This window comes from Peromyscus maniculatus, chromosome 7 (assembly GCF_049852395.1).
Source record: "Peromyscus maniculatus bairdii isolate BWxNUB_F1_BW_parent chromosome 7, HU_Pman_BW_mat_3.1, whole genome shotgun sequence".
Taxonomy (NCBI): domain Eukaryota; kingdom Metazoa; phylum Chordata; class Mammalia; order Rodentia; family Cricetidae; genus Peromyscus; species Peromyscus maniculatus.
The window spans coordinates 12,373,939-12,391,088 of NC_134858.1; positions in this window are offsets into that span (position 1 = coordinate 12,373,939).

Here is a 17,150-nt window from a genome sequence, read left to right on the forward strand (position 1 = left end):
AGTATGCATTCAAATACTATGTATCCAAAAAGTACATAGTATTTGGCTCCATTTTCATGAAGTCTAAATTTCATCTGTGGTGATAGAAGTCAGAACTAGCTTGATAATAGAGATTTATCTAATTAAGTAATTAATTTGGCAGTTTAAGGGTATCAAATCTTGTAATGGTGGGCAAGCCCAGGTACCTCCTCAGCTCTGGAATGTTTTTTTTTTCTATATAACTTTATATAAGTCAAGCTCTTCTGTAGCAGGAATCTTAAAAGTTCTTATTAATAAAATCAAACCTGAGGCCAGTTATTGGGGTGAATACTGGAAGGTCAGAGAGAAAGAACAAGCCACAGCTATCTCACCTCACCAGTTCCTCAGCTGGGCCTGTTTCCTCAGACTGGAAGCCTCTGGGTCCTCATCCAGAATGGGTCTCAGCTGAACTGCTGCTCCAAAGCCTGAAAGCTTAACCAGCCACATGCTTTACCAGCCACATGCTTAACCAGCCAAAAGCTTAACCAGCCACATGCTTAACCAGCCAAATGCTTAACCAGCCAAATGCTTAACCAGTCAAATGCTTAACCAGCCAAATGCTTAACCAGGCCAAAATGCTTCTAGTTTCTGGTCCTCAAGCCTTATATATCTTTCTGCTTTCTACCATCACTCCCTGGGATTAAAGGCGTGTGTCACCATGCTTGGCTGTTTCCAATGTGGCCTTGAACTCACAGAGATCCCAGATGGATTTCTGCCTCTGGAATGCTAGGATTAAAGGTGTGTGCTATCACTGCCTAACTAGTGGCTTTTCTGTTCTCTGACCCCAGATAAGTTTATTAAGGTACACAATATTTTGGGGAACACAATACCACCACACTCTTCCCAGAAATCAAGAGAAAAGATGAAGTAGAGGGAGGGGGCTGATAGTGCAGGAGGAGGCGTATGATGACAGACGTGCACATGTGGCGAAGTGAGATGAGCACATCTGGATCCTGGGAGGGATGTGGTTAAGAGGAGAGGAGAATTCCCCGGGGCAGAGAGAAGGCTGAAGCCAGGTGCAAATTCAGAAAGGCTTCCAAACTGCATGGGCAGTTTGGTTTCCTTTCAAATTCTGCATTCTTGGGCAGTTTGAGGCTACATCATAAGACAGGCTTGGAGATAGGGTGGAGTTTGAGGAAAGAGAAGATATAAAATGGCATTTCAGAGAGTGAGAACTCTACCTAGGAGGCACAGAACACGTGCATGCCAGGAGTGTCCCTGTGTATGACTTTAAACTAAACCAGCCACTTGCGGTGTCGATCAGCAGCCAGAGCTGCTTCGGATAAGCAGGTGAGAAGGGGCATGACCTGCTTCAGCTAGAGAAAGAAGTGAAATCACAGGAGAGGTCATGCAAGGCCAGTGAATTGTGCTGAGTTGTCTTATTTTTAAAAGTGTGATCTCGAGAAAGCAAGTGCTTAGAGATGTGAAGTCTCCTTGCTTTCTTAGTGGTGCTGAGTTTTGAACTCAGGACCTTGTACTTGTGAGCATGCCCACTTCACTGAGCTATGCCCCAGTCTGAAAAATATATTTCTGAGGTGTGGAGGCTCTTGGGAAGGCTCAGAAGATGCTTATGGAGTTGGTCTCTGGAGAGAGGCAGAAAAAAAAGGGGCCTTAGAGATGGGGAAGTCTGGAATGGAGATGTAGCTTAGTGGGATGCTTCTAGTACACATGAGATTCAGGGTGTTTTACCACTGGATGAAAGGAAGAAGAAGAAAAAGAAGAGGAAAGAGGAAGGGGAGGGAGAGGGAAAGAAGGGACAGGAGGGGAAGAGTGAGAAAAGGAAGCAAAGAGAAGGGGGAGGAGAGGGATTAGGAGATGGGTAGAGCAGGGAGGAGGAAGGTGATGGGGAGGAAAAGGGGACAGAGATACAGATGCAACAAGACAGAGTGAAGGTCCACATTGACGGGAAGAGACAACGGCCAAATGCCATTTCTTCCACACACAGACCTACAGTGAGATCCCTCTGGCTTTTAGCAACATTCTTAGCACAAGTGGAATATCAGCTATGCCGCCTCATTCCAACATACTCTAATAACGACATTTGGCTAATGGAGTGCCAAGCACAGGCATCGGCCCTGTGCTGTCCTGGAATATAATCTTGCTCCTTGCCTGCGTCCACAGTTGTGTATGCTAAGACCTTTGAGATTGGAGTACTCAAAGTCAATGCTGTATCCTGACCCAGCAGGCTGTTCTGGGTCTTGAAGGCACACAGCAACTGTAAAGTCAATTTAAAAGTCAAACTAAATATACTTATATGCTTCAACAATTTTTATTCATACCATTTTTTAAAGATCTATTCACTATTTTTATTTGTGTGTTTGTGTGTAAAACCAAGTGGAGGGAGCTACTTACTGACTTGCTCATCATGACTTATCCAGCCTGCTTTCTTATAGAGCTCAGGACCACCAGCCCAGAGACGGCATCACCCATAGTAGGCTGGACCCTCCCCCAACAATCACTAATTAAGAAAACATATAGCTATAGCTAGATCTTATGGACACATTTTCTCAGTTGAAGTTCTCTACCTTCAGATGCTTAAAACTAGCCAGCACAATGACTGCCTTATAAAAGGAAACATTTAATTTGGGACTTGCTTACAGTTTCAGGGGATTAGACCATAACCATCATGGCAGAGAGCTCAAGCAACAGGCAGGCAGGCATGACACTGGAGTAGCTGGGAGCTCACATCTGATCTGTAAGTTACAAGGATGGTGGAGAAAGACTGAGCCAGGCATGGGCTTTTAAATCCTCAAAGGCCCTCCTCACCCCAGTGACATACATCCTCTGAGGCAACACCTTCTCAACTTTCCCAAACAGTTCTGATAACTGTGAACCAAACATGCAAGAAGATCAGTGCTTACCAGGAACTGGGGAAGGAATGCATGGACAGCATATGAAGGATCTTTAGGTCACTGAGACTCTTCTGTGTGATCATGGAGGGCATGATAGTAATCTGCTTCTATCCCATGATGGTAGACTCTGTCCAGGCCCATATCACATGAATCAAAGGCAAGCCCTAATGTAAACTGTAGAATTTGGGTGACAAGAGTGTGTCAATGTGGTGTTATGGTGTGCCAAATGTCCTACTTGTTGCAGGAACTTGAAGGGGAAGTTGTATGTATATGGGGACAAGGGGTCTGTGGGAACTATTTTTTTTTTTTAATTTTATTGTGACTCTAAAATAAAGCTTTTTCTAAAAGAAAGGGATTTTGGCTGGGAGAGTGAAAATTTCCCCCGAGCTCATCCTTCCTCAACCCAACAGAACTTAGGCAAACTTCAGTATGACTAACTAAAGTAGATCCAGGGAGGCAGTCCTGATAGGAAGTTGGGGCTATGGCATCCAGGTAATGGATGTAGTGTCAGACTCAAGAGAGTGGGTTTCATGTTCAAGAAAGTGATTTCAGAGCCTGGTCTAGAGAAGCAGAGTGAGGTTGAGGGCTCTTGAGGGCTTGGGCTCATATCCAAGCACAGGGAATCTGTTGAGGGAGTCTTAGACATCTGCAGCCTGTTGTAAAGTCAGACTCTTGTCTGCTTCTTCTCTGCTATGGTTTGGGTATTTGTTGTGTTGGTTGTGTGTTGGGTTGGGTATGTGTGTTGGGTGTTGTTGAGTATGTATTGGGTATGTGTTGAGTGTATGTTGGGTTGGGTGCATCTTAGGTATGTGTTGGGTATGTGTTGAGTGTATGTTGGGTTGGGTGCATCTTAGGTATGTGTTGAGTGTGTGTTGGGTATGTGTTGAGTGTGTAACCCAAGTTTGCTGTTAGAAATTTTATTTCTGGAAACTTGGTTCCTAGGATGGAGGTGGCCATGGGTAGCAGAACCCTGGAGAAGTAGGGCCTGGTGAGACCTGGTGAGACCTGGTAGGTCTAGTGAAGACATGGGAGGTTTTACCTGTAGAAAGGACTAAAGTAGGTCTCATGATACTAAAGTCTTGTTTTTGTTTCCTGTGTCATCATGTAATCTATCCCTCTCCTGTATGTGCCTGCCACCATGATGCCATGTGCTACAAGGCCTTAAGAAGCCATGTCCTTGAACCTCTAGAAATGTGAATCAATGAAAATTCTCTTATTTCTCAAGTACCCAGCTTCACAGATTCCATTATAGTGACAGAAAATGAACTGTTTGCTTTCCAACTGTCAGAAGCAACTTCCTCACTAACAGAATAGGGGGTAATTTCCTGCTTATTTGATGGTAATCTCAGTGTTCAATTAGAAGGAACTGGCCCTGTCCTTGGATGACACTGACTCCTGAGTAAGTCTCCTTGATCTTTTAAAAAAATTGTTTTATTTTAAATTATGTGTGTGTGTGTGTGTGTGTGTGTGTGTGTGTGTGTTTGTATGTGGGTATATGCATGTGTGAGTGCAGTGCCTGCAGAGTCCAGAAGAGGGTGTTGAATCCCCTGATCTGGAGCTAAAGCAATTGTGAGCCCTCTGACTAGGTGCTGGGAGCCAAACTTGGGTCCTTTGGATAAGTAATAAGTGTTCTTAACTGCTGAGCCATCTTGTTACTGTTGTTTGTTATCCCACAATTTCTAGATTGGATGCCTCAACAACTAAGATTAAATTTTATTTTATATACAAATAGGTGTGCTACACATGTTATGAAATTTATATGTAAATTATTTTACATAATTAATTTACAAATTTTATATATATAACTTAAACTGCTTAATCTTTGTCTTATTAGAATTAAAGGTAGTTTGCAGTTTACTTGATGAACATTACTTAAAAATAAACTTTAAGCCAAATATCTTCAATAGAAAAATTCAAGAGAAAGGGCTACATGATAATAGTGATAATTCTGACTCCAGTAGAGAAAAACCTAATTTGGAATCTTAATGAGACACAGACAAAGGACGGTTAGTCTCAGAACAGGATGTTAGGCAAGTGAGCCCAGGAGTGAATAGCATGATTAGTTATATGTGTGGGCTCCATCTCTGGGGGCACAGTGTATGGGTCTTCATGACCTCTGAGGGTAGAGAGTGCAGACCCAGAGGCTTGGCTGGGTAGGATTGGAGGTGTATTAAGTTAGTTTTTTCATTGCTGTCATCAAATATATGGTAAGAAACAATGTAAGGAAAAGAGGCTGATTTGGGGCCACAGTTTAAGAGTCCATTATGGACAAGGTGCTAGGCAGCTGGTCTACACAGTGAGGATGCAGAGAGCTGTGAATGCCGGTACTCAGTGCCCCCCGCACCCCAGTCTCCCTTCTGTTACATCAGTTTCCTCTCAGCCTATAGGATGGTGCTGCCCACCTCAATTAAATTTCTCTGGAAACATCCTCACAACACATCTGGAGATGTGTTTCCATGGTGATTCTAAATCCCAGCAAGTTGACAATGTAGATTAACTCTCACAGGAAGTGCCTGCATTCTTCTCTCACAGGGATGTTCAGTCTCTCCTCAGGGCCTCTGCAGAGGTGCCACCAGCAGACCAAGCCTTTTTTCTGTTAGCACACAGGTCCATGGCTCAACAGCTTCGCATTGGGCTTTTCAGGTCACAGGGCCAGAAAACCATCTAGGTTCTCCCTGTGGTTTCTCCAGTAGAGATGTTTTCCTGTTCTAGTCCAGTTGATTTTCTAGAGTCTGTCGCAGGCCACAAAGCCAGAACGAATGCTTCGTCATAGAGATTTGAGCTAGTTCTGGTGTGTGGAGCACCACTCCTCATCAAAAACACCCCATGGGAATGACTGATGGGATTGCCCCAAACACCACCAGACAAGCCATGGGTATCCTTGAAGAAGGACATGGATTGGTCATAGAATCCAACCAGGTTGCAAGGCTAGCTATGACCCGAACACTCCAGCAGGAGCTGGGGCACTTCAGTTTGGCTCATGGATGACTTAGGTTTTTAGCTCATGGCGCTATTTGGGAGGTTGTAGAGGTTAGAATGTAGGACTTGTCTGGAGAGTGAGGGTACTTGAACTATGACCCTGGAAGGTTGTAGTTTATCCTGGGGGTGAGCTCCTCCTTTGTCATATGCTCTCATCTCCTGGATGTCAGCCCAAGTTCACAGGGTACATGGTGGTCGTGTATTTACTGTAGAGCCAAGGATGACATTGAAAGTCTCCTGCTTTCTATGTCCGGGATTATAGGCACGCATCACCATGCATTGTTTCTGAGATGCTGGAATCAAACCCAGGGCTTTGTGCATGCTGGACAAGCGCTCTAGTAAGTGAGCTTCCCTCTCCAAGCACTGTGTTTGAATGGTTGGCTCTCTCTTTTTTCTTTTAATACATTTTTAATTGAAATGGACTGATCACTCTCCTAACTTCCTTCCCTCCAATTTTTCTCAAGTACCCTGCCTCCAACCCCTCCCTCCCATCCCCATTCTCCAGTTGATGGCCTGTTTTTTATTGTTACATATATGTATATGTATGCTTACTATGTATCACCAAATCCTCTGAGTTCATTTTTGTTGTCTGTGTGTCATTGTGTTGTTTGGTGGCAGTGCTGGGTCCCATTGACATCACATAGGGATGTCATGTAACCCTACGCATGCTGCGCCAGCTCCTCACTTCTGCTGTGACAGCTAACCTGAGAGGAAAACTTCTCCACACTTCAATCTGCTCTGTCATTCCAATATTCCCCTGACCATACTGCCCCACCCTTCTGCCTCAACAACTAAGGGTCAAATGGGCCTTATTTAATTCATTGAGGTATTCCTCATTCATCAAGAACGTGGCTTGCCTTTTGAGAAGACTTGCCCATTATTGTGGGCACATCTGCCCCCTAGTGGTAGTAAGGGAAAATTCACCTGGACTTGGAGTTGGAAGTGCTGATGTGGAGGGATTTTGATCTAGTCTCACTGTTCTCTTTCCCTTCCTCTATTTCAAACAGGAATGGCACGTCCTTTGCCTGACACACCACTGTGGTGATATTTTATTTGTGTTCTAATAAATAAAGCTTTCATGGAGGTCAGAGAAAAAAGCCAGCCACTATATTAAACATACAGGTCAGGCAGGTAGCACACGACCTTAATCTTAGCATTTGGGAGGCAGAGATTCATCCGGATCTCTGTGAGTTCGAGGCCACACTGGGAACAGAGCCAGGCATGGTGGCACACGCCTTTAATCCCAGCACTAGTTAACCATAGAGGTCTGTAAAGACAGACAGATAGGAAGTGATAGAGCTGGGCAGAAAGAGGAAGTGATGTAGCTGGGCAGAGAGAGGAAGTGAGATGGCAGGGACAGAAAGGCTGTAGGCATGAGTATACAGGAAGTAGCCCTCTCTTGGGCTGAGGATTTCCTAGCGGTAAGAATGTGGCTGCTTCTTTCTGCTTCTCTGATCTCTCAGTTTTTACCCCAATATCTGGCTCCGGGTTTTTTCTTAATAAGACTGTTTAGCAATTTGTGTTACACAGCCTGTGTTTTTAAAACTTGTAACTAGCTTTAATTTTGGAAGTATTTTCTTGGAGTCTCAAAGGAGACTGTGGAGTTGGCAAGTGAGCAATGTTGAAACAGTGGAGATAGAACATGGGACCAACAGGACATTTACTTTGTGATGGACAGGGATCCTGGAGATCATCGTAAGGATGCCGCCCTTTGGATATGGAACATTACCCAAGGTCCCATGTTAAAGACTGGTGGTCTTCATGGTGGCACTGGTTGGAGATGGTGAAACTTATAAGAGTACACAGCCAAGTGGGAAGTCTCAGGTCATGTGGGGCTGTTCCAAATTGAGATTTGGTTCTCTCTGTCTCTGTCTCTCTGTCTCTCTCTCTCCCTCTCTCCTTCTTTCATCTTCTCCTCCCCCTATTGGTGAAATTATTAAGGCCACTCCACGTAGTTAAAAGGGAGATTTATTTAGTGGCATAACTTACAAATGATGGGATAGGTAAGTTGCAGGTTCTGGAAAAGACACAGTGCAGTCCGGCGGTGTTCTCTGGAGAACTCTCCTCAGTCTACCTCTAGCGTCCAAGGTCCAGGAAATAAAAGAGGTGGTGCATCCGGATCTCCGGTCTTCAGGGTCCTCTCTTGGCCCGCCTTGTAGGCGTGACAGTTACTGAAGCCTCAATGGGGGTTGGAACTTCCAGACCAAAGCTGGAATGGCTACCTACTACATCCCTTCCCTCTTTCTCCACCCCTCCCTCTCTCTCTTTCTCCTTCCCTCCCCTCTCAGGGCATCACTCCTGCCTGGGACAAAGATTCTCCTATGGAGTTAAAGCTCCACCCCCATCTTTCTTTCCCTCTTTGGCCATGATCCCTGTCATTCAGCACAGAAGAACAGCAAGAAATCCACTCAATCAAGAACTAGAAACTCCAAAGCTATAAGCTCAAATAGACTTTATCTTAATTCTGTCAAAAATCATCACAGAAACAAGAAGCTGAGTGACAGACATTTATTGTTTACTTGAGTCAGGAACATTTAACCTAGGATGTACTAGCTTTTTTTGAAACAGTCAATTGTGTTAACTGCAGCATCATATTGTATTCTAGAATATTGGCAGTTACTTCTCCTCCCAGCCACCCCTCCTCAGTATTGTTATCTGTAAAAGCAGCACACAACTCTGAGAAGCGTAATGCCAATGTCTTACCATCTACCCAGATGCTCCATGCATTCCTTTAGTTTGTAGGGCACCTTACTGTGGCAGGGAGAGTGCAGGCTTTGAAATACAGCCTTCTGGTTTATGCCCATCTCTGCCACACAGTGGCTCTCTGGTCTCGGGAGAGTGGCATATGGTCTGTGGAGGAGTGTTACAGGGACATCACAGATTACCATGGCGACCAACTGTGGTGACTCAGCATAACATGAGTATTTAGTTCACAGCCCAGTGTTAGTGTCACACCTTCTGAATGCTTTGTGGGAGCTTTAATAAATATGCTAAGAAAACAAAAGCAAAAGCAAAAAAAAAAAAAAAACCAGAAACAAACAAACAGAAAAACCCAACTTTGCAAGCTAGACTCTCACTAGCTCAGAGACTTTGGGCAAGGCCCTTCACGTCTTTGAATCCAGTTATTTTTCAAATAAGGGTGAAAATAAGTGATGAGGATAAAATGGGTGACTATAAGACAGAATCATGACTGACTTGCATGGTATTGAGATTCCAGTCAGCATCTGTGTACAGCTGGCTGGGTTTTTTGCTCTTACAGTCAGGAAATCAGGTTTAAAGAGAGTTCATTCCATCACTCCAGGTGGAAGATCTAGGATTTGAACCTGGATTACTTCAGGCTGGACCCGGAAGCCTTTCTACGTTCTCCCTGTGAGAGTGAGCACTGCCTGTCTTATAGTAATTGATCTTCCTCCAGAGCTCTGGATCCCTCCAGTCAGTCCATGGAGGTCAATGCCCATCCCACTCCCAAGTTCAGACAGCAAAGACTCTCCAGCTAGTAACTTCCAGCTCATGCATCAACACACTGTTGCTTCCTGGAGAGATTTGATAATAGATAAATATTTGAGCCCCATGACCCTTACACAGTTTCTCTCTAATATAAAAATGAATTTCTCAGTTGCCTTAATGTGCTGAGGAGAGGCAATGCCATTGTTCTGATAACTTACATTGGAAAACAACCCTAAAAAGTACTGTAGATCACTCTCTCCCCATCTATAGGAAAGGCCGGATCACAGAACTTAGACCCCTGGTCAGCTTCCTGTATTGGTTTCAATCCTTTCCACTTGGTAGCCAGAGACTTACTCGTCTCTCATTGCTAACCACACTTTTTGCTTTCCCCTATGACTTCACTTCTGACACACAAGTTCGGCTTCTCCACATTGATCCATTTTTCCAGCTCTCTGGTGCTAACTAGCACAGACTTAGTGAAGATCCCAGACTAAGGGTTCAACCTCACAAGCCCACCCTTCCATTTCAGACACCAATTGCCAGTCCTAAACTGTGATATGTTCGTCTGACCACCACCCTGCAGGTTTTTCCAACCTAAGCAACCAAATCTCCAACCCTTTTCTTTTGGATTTTTAAGGAGACTTTATTATGTAAGCATAGATAATTACATAATTGGTCACCAATGACCATTAGTTCCATTTCCCTTGCTGGAGGTTAGGACCATTTAGTAATAGATTTGGTTCCCTTGGCAACCAGCCACCCCCACCTAGGAGGTATTGGGGCTGCAAACCTACGTTATCTCATGGCATACAAAACAGATATATCGCTTAGGAGAGCTCAAGGACTTGAGCAAAGAACAGGGAAGGGAAATACATATTATTAGTTATATCAGAATATCATGCCCCCTGATTAACAGGACCACCACTTACCCTCCTGTGTCAGAGATTTGGAGTTCTTATTCCTTTCTCTGCAAAGTGTTGGACTTCCCTCCTTTTTACCCTCTCTAGCCCTTGATCTCCCTCTCACCACCCAGATGAAAGTAAGCCGCCAGAGGAAACGCCTGATGCTCCCACGGCCTCACCGCTCCTCCTTTAACTGGACTACCTGTCCAGCTCCTGAAAAAGGAGAGCCCCTTCCCAGTCCTCTGTGGGCCTTGTGCTGTGCTGCCTTCCTATGGAACTCACATCGATTGCTGTCCAAGAAGTCTCTCACGTGTTTCTCTTTGATGGCCATGATCAGTGTTTTCAAATTCTGCCTCTTCTTTTTAAATCCTACAGAAAAACATTTCTTGATTTCAAACCCTCTTTTGGCTATTTTTTTTATCCTTCCTTTCCCCATTCAGATTCAGTTTTGTTCAAGGTTACTCAAACTCCAGGCACACAACTTCTTCACCTCTCATTGGCTATAACCCTTCCATCGGGCTCCTGACCCCATCACACAGGCCACAGTGCCATCTGTGGGCCGCCACTAAGCACTCTAGATGTCAAATCTCCAGAGTTCAAGTCATGCATTTTACTATCTGGTGTAAGTAGCTGTAGGCATTGTGTAAGGCAACAGGAATCAGTGTAAACGTACTGACACCCCTGGCATCACACCCCCAGCATCATACGAGTATACCCCTGGTTAAAATCCTTAAATGCTTTCCCGTTGCTCATAAAGGCAAAAGCCCCAAACAAAGCAGCCCACCCTTTCCTACACCTGTAGTTCTGAGTCCTTTTCTTCGCTCCACAGCATCAATCTTATTTGGTTTCTCTCCACCTCAGGGGTTTTGCAAACAGTACCTCTTCCACCTAGAGATTTTCGTACACTTCCTTTTCCTGTTCACTCCGATTGCCCCACTCCAGCGATGTCTCTTTGCATAGGTAGAGGAATTTAAAGGGTCAAGAACAATTGTCATAGAAGGCTATGTACTCTTTCTAGGTGTGCAGGATCCTGCAATTGTTTTCCTCATAGACCAGAGCCTCTTCCGCCAACTGTACATGTCTCTTACTTGAGTTTATTCTCACAAAGTGGCCTAACCCATTAGAGAGAGCAGCCCAGGCCTGAAGCATGTTTTGTGGAGAGGTTGGTAAAGCTGGGAATGTGGTTTGGATAGACAAACTGAGACATCCTCACTCCATGTGCAGGGGTGCAGGCTGCAGAACTGAGCTCAGGGTGAGGGAAGAGCATCCTCCCTCCTGTGTGCAGGGGTGCAGGCTGCAGAAATGAACCAGTGTAGGAAAATGTGTCAGGCGTGGCTGGAGGCCGAGCCAGCAATTACACTGCCACCTTTGGGCCTACAACTCTGAGAGTTCCGGGAACTCTAGATTCAAACCTGGCCTTCCAGTTATCTTTAAAGTGAATTTGTTAAAGTAGGATAAAATACTCAACGTGATGCTTTGTTATCTTTTTATATAACATAATTCTTTATTGATTCTTTGAGAATTTCACATCATGCTCCTGAACCCTGCTCACCTCCCAGTCCCTCCATATCTGCCTCTCACCCCTGCAGTGTCCCCTCTTCAAAGAACCCCCTCCAAATTAATTAAAAACAAAACAAAAAGAACAAACCCCCCCACTTGCTCCTCCATCTTTCCAACACCTTTTCACTCATCCTAGTGGCATCAGGGGCCATGGGGTGTCACACAGTACACCCCCTTTGTCTAATCAGCCCCACCCACAGAATGCAATTAGTCATTGGTCTGGTTCAAAGGCCTCTCGTTTCTGGTACACCACCATCACTGGATCCTCACTGAAACTCTTCTTGAATAGCCCACAGCTGCCCTGAGTCGTGGCGATCCTGCAGCTAATGCTCTGCAGGGACCAGTCCCTTCACGCACTCCAGCACGTCATAGATAGGGTAGATGTTAGGGTGGGCCAACCCAATGCCCAGGTTTGGGGTTTGTGTGGTAGCTGGTCTGGTCTGTCTGGGCCACTGAGACTGACCCCCTCAGGCAAGGGGCAGAGCCAGTTCACCTAGGCCATCTGGGCTGGCTCTTCCACATCAGTGGTGAGGGGCAGGGCCATCTCTCGAAGGTTGGTGGCCAACTCATCCATGAGGGGTAGGGCCAACTCTCTTGCTACAGTGTCCAGCAAGGGGCAGGGCTAGCTATCCCAGGGCCAGTGAGGGGCAGGGCTGGCATGTTTCCTAGGACCCCCTGTGTAACACAGGCCATGGACATTAACACAGACCCCATCTGCAGCTGGACCATGGATCCAGACATGGCCCTTGGCAACAGCTATGGCCCAGATGTCATCACGGCCCTAGTGGCAGCCCAAGCCACCCATACCAGTATGACCCCATTGGTAGCAAGGCTATTGGACACCAACATGGCCTCAGATGGTGGCCTAGATCCCATATGGCCTTTGATGGTATCAGGAACCACAGACATCAACACAGACTGTGGCTGCTGTAGAGCCATGGACCCAGGCATGGTCCTCAGCAGCAGCAGCCTGAGCCCAGATGCACCATGGCCCCAGGTGGCAGCACAAGCCACTCAGATTGGCATGGCCCCCATGGCAGCAGGGCCCTCAGATACTAACATGGCTTCAAGTGGTGGCCCAGACCTCAGGTATTTTCACAGTCTTCGGTGGTATCAGGAGCCACAGTTATCAATACAGACACTGGATGCAGTAGGACCATAGACCCAGACATGTCCTGGGTGGCAGCGCAGGCCACCCAGATTAGCATGGCTCCAGCAGCGGCATAGCTCTGGGACACCCACATGGACTCAGGTGTCTGACCAGACCCCAGTCATCTGAACAGCCTTCAGTGGTTACTGAGCCATGGACATGAGCACAGACCCTGGCTACTGCAGGGCCACATGCCTAGACAAGGCCCTGGCAGCAGCTTGGGCCAGATGTTATCATGTCCCCCAGTGGCAGCACAGGCCACCTAGATCAGCATGGTCCTGGTGGTGGCATGGCCCTCAGACGCCAAAGTGGCCACAGGTGGCGGCTCAGACCCCAGACATCCTCATGGCCCTTGTTGGCAACATGGATCATGGATGTCAAAACAGATCCTGGATGCAGCAGGATCACAGGCCCAGACATGGTCCTAGGCAGCAGCCCAGGCCCACCTTGGTCCCAGGTGGCAAGCAGGCTGCCAACATCGGCTAGCACTGCCCTTGACCTTCAGACCTGCCTCTTACCACAGCACACGAGCTGTTCCACCTCTCTCTCTCTCTCTCTCTCTCTCTCTCTCTCTCTCTCTCTCTCTCTCTCTCTCTCTCTCCCTTCCTCCCTCCCTCCCTCCCTCCCTCCCTCTCTCTCTCTCTCTCTCTCTCTCTCTCTCTCTTTCTCTCTCTCTCTCTCTCTTTCTCTCTCTCTCTCTCTCCCTCCTATGCACTTGCTCATCATAATGGTTTCCACCCACAAGGCTCCAGGTGGGGCTGTGGATACCTTTAGCCAGCCTAGGCCTTGAGGAACCAGGATGGCTGGTGGGTGCCTTTCACCTGCCCGAGCAGCGAAGTTTTGGTATTTTAACTTTCATTTTTTAAATGTTTAGAACTTCCTTTGTAGTCCAGAATCTGATAGTGAGAACTTACAGAAAGAAAGAGTTGATCCCCACATCCCAGTATTTGCCATGTAGAGTGACTGGATGGGAAAATGGGGGCTGTGTTCTGCAAATCAACCTTCTGGACAATAAAGGGATGTTCTTCTGCAAGCAAAGCTCGGGCTGCTGGGTGAATAACCTGCTTATTCCTACCGAGGCTGTGATGATTTCTCTCAGGGCAGCTCTGCCTTGGAAACTACTTTCTGTAATTCCATAGCAAGTGCATATAAATAATAACTGTAGCCAGCATTTACTGAGTATATGCTCAGGACTTTAAATGCCTGTTCTGTGCAATATTTTATTGAGTAGTTATAATACGATGTTTTCTGTATTTTATGGATGAGGAAACTGAGGCTGAGGATAGTTAGGTACCTTGTCCTAGGCTACAAAGCTAGCGTCAAGTCTCTGCCCTGTGCACTTCATAATTATATGTGCAGAAGCCAAAGTCGTCGTGTGTTTCCCCTCTGGGGCTTTGAGTGTGAGGGATGGTGTACGAGGGCCTCATTCTCCAACACCAACTTGCCTTAGGGGATGAGAAGTCACAAGGCACTATACTTGGAGTTGAGAGCAGGATGGCTGCTGCCCCACAAGAAAGCACGCAGTCCAGTCTCCACATTCAATTTCCTCTCCTGAGTCTGTGGGGACGCAGAGAAGACAAGGTACCTCGTGGTAGGACAGTCACCAGATTTTCATGGACTGAACATGGCATGGAGAGTCCTAAAGAACAAAACAAATTTCAGCTTGTAAAAGGTAGCTTTTTCACATGCTGTAAGCTCCAATTAGCAAGAGTCTATGAGTAGTCTACAGAGTAGAGCTGGAGCATCCACCCGCTGCTCTTCACCACAGTGTCACCACTCAGGCTTCTGGAAGGAGTCCTGGGGATGCTCAAAGTCTGCCTTCTTCAACTGGTCTCTACACCCCTCATCACATGAGAAATTTTTATGCAGGCCTGGACAGAAAGGTATTTAAAATAGTGATACAAGCCAAACACTGAGAATAGTCACAAAGAAATTCATTTTAAAATAATTCTTTGGTGTTCATATATTTCACCATTTATTAAGGATGAAAAAATTTGCATACTGAGAAGGATGTGATTGTTTTTCACGAAGAACTTAATCTTGGCTGAGTATTTGGTACTGCAGGATGTAGAACACCCTTAATGGGTTTCAAAGCTGATCAGTATTTTGATTTTATAATAATCAATCTTAAGAACACCATTTTGCATAATTATGTAGTACAAATGTCAAAAGAATGTTTAGGATCATTTTGGAAATGATTGGAAATTCTTTCCTGATGCCAAGCCAAAATTTATTTAATGATTCTTTTCAATATCAAGTTAGCAATTTTTGAAGTCAAACAACACATTAAAATGAAAAGATGTGCTAATTTGATACATGCTGAGAAATGACCATAGGAAAATATCAAAATTCTATTTCAACAGAACAGTACAATCCAGATAATTTGATATACGTGGGCTTGTTAGGAAAGTGCTCAAAGTCTGTTTCTTGTGACTAAATTACTACATTTCTATAAGAGCCAACAACTTTGTGTGTATAGTAAAACATATCAATTCATAACAGAATAGTCTGGAATCTAAGCCGAGGCTGTTGAGACATTATTTGATGATGTTTTGCAGAACAATGATGTGCAACATTCACGGTGTACAAGTCTGTTCAGTACCAAGGCTGCGATATGGGCGAGTACCTTGAGAAACATCTCAGATTCCTTACACCTTTGACTTCCAATTAAGTTTAGGTCTGCATCCTTTTACTGTTGCCACTATTTGTGTGTGTGTGTGTGTGTCACCTGAGTATTTGGTTATGGATCCTGGATGGGGTTGCTACCAACAGCTTGAGAAGCTGGAGTCTGGGCTGGAGAGATGGCTCAGTAGATAACATGCTTGCCCCACACCTGTGAGAACTGGAATTTGTATCCCCAGAACCCATTTAACCCTGGGTAAGGTATGGTGGGAGACACAGAGGCAGGATCCAGGGCAAGCTATCTGATTAGACTAGTCTTTTGTTGAGCTCTGGGTTTAATTGAGAGACCCTGCCTTAAAGAATAAGGTGGAGTTCTCTCTAGAAACAGGGCTTTAGGTCAAGTCAGGTTTGAGGCTGTGAATGAAGACAAGAGAGAGTAGAAGAGGACTGGCTGGACAGAATCGCATGGGTATGGAGTCCACAGCTGCCTGTTTCAACGTCCACCTCTCCCTTGTATGTGTGGAGGAGGCAGGGTCATTCCCAGGGTCGGTTCAATGCCAGATTAACAGATGTCAATCCCTCAGGACTTTCAGAAGCCATCGAAGGAATAGAGCAATTTCCTGCAATGCCCACAGTAATGACATTTTTTGATGCCTATTTTCAATGAAACTATTTTTCCTCTTAGAATTACTGTCTATGATTTGCTCACAATAGTAAACATATAGGGAACACTTCCAGAGGCTCCCAGCAGTTGGCTTGTGGTTTATATTTCTACTTTGAATGTTTATATACCTTTTTAAAGCTTCTTTGCTTAGGGTCTCAGACTATTTATTACAGTTGAGAGCATTCAATGTTCTCTCTTAGGCCTGTGTACATTTACACTAGTACCACGAAGACCTGGGAATAGTGGCATCATTTGTCTCACGTCAGAAAAGTGGCACTGAGATTCCTATATCTGATCAGCTTCCTCCCTGAAACCCTCCCACCTTGGACTAACAAGGAGGAGGGAGAGGAATAGAGTGTGGAAAGTGAGGAACTGCGAAGCTTAGAAGAGGTTACCATGTACTCTTTACGATTGTCACTTTATGAGTAAACAAATCTCAGCGGTAACCAGTGGCCATCTTTGTGGTCTGTGAAGTCAGAATACTGCTTTCTCCATCCATCGTCAGATGGGAGAGAAGTAGGGTACTTTTATCTCCCATGTAGGCCCAGGATGGCGGTGCAGTTTGTGGGACCCACAGACCCACTCTGGCATAGCTCATATTGGGCCAGTGCTCTCAGACAGGGTAGTGGTTTGTTCAATGGTGTGAAGAATTGACAGTCATAGCTCCCGTAAAAACACTGTATTCCATGTAACCACAATCAATAACAGCTGAAGGTGTCATATACATATCCCAGTTACAGAAACACAGTAGCAAGAGTAGCTGACAGGGGTTTTCAGACATCCAGGCACGGGACAAGCTGAATTCTTAACAGTTAACTGCCAGGGATTAGCAAGATTGGGGTTTATTTCTTTTCAGGAAACATGAACACATGGGGACTTTTTTCTGTCCCGTTTTTTATTCTTCAAACTAGCATATTTTAGACTATTCCTCAGTCTTAATTTCACAAGGGGTTAAT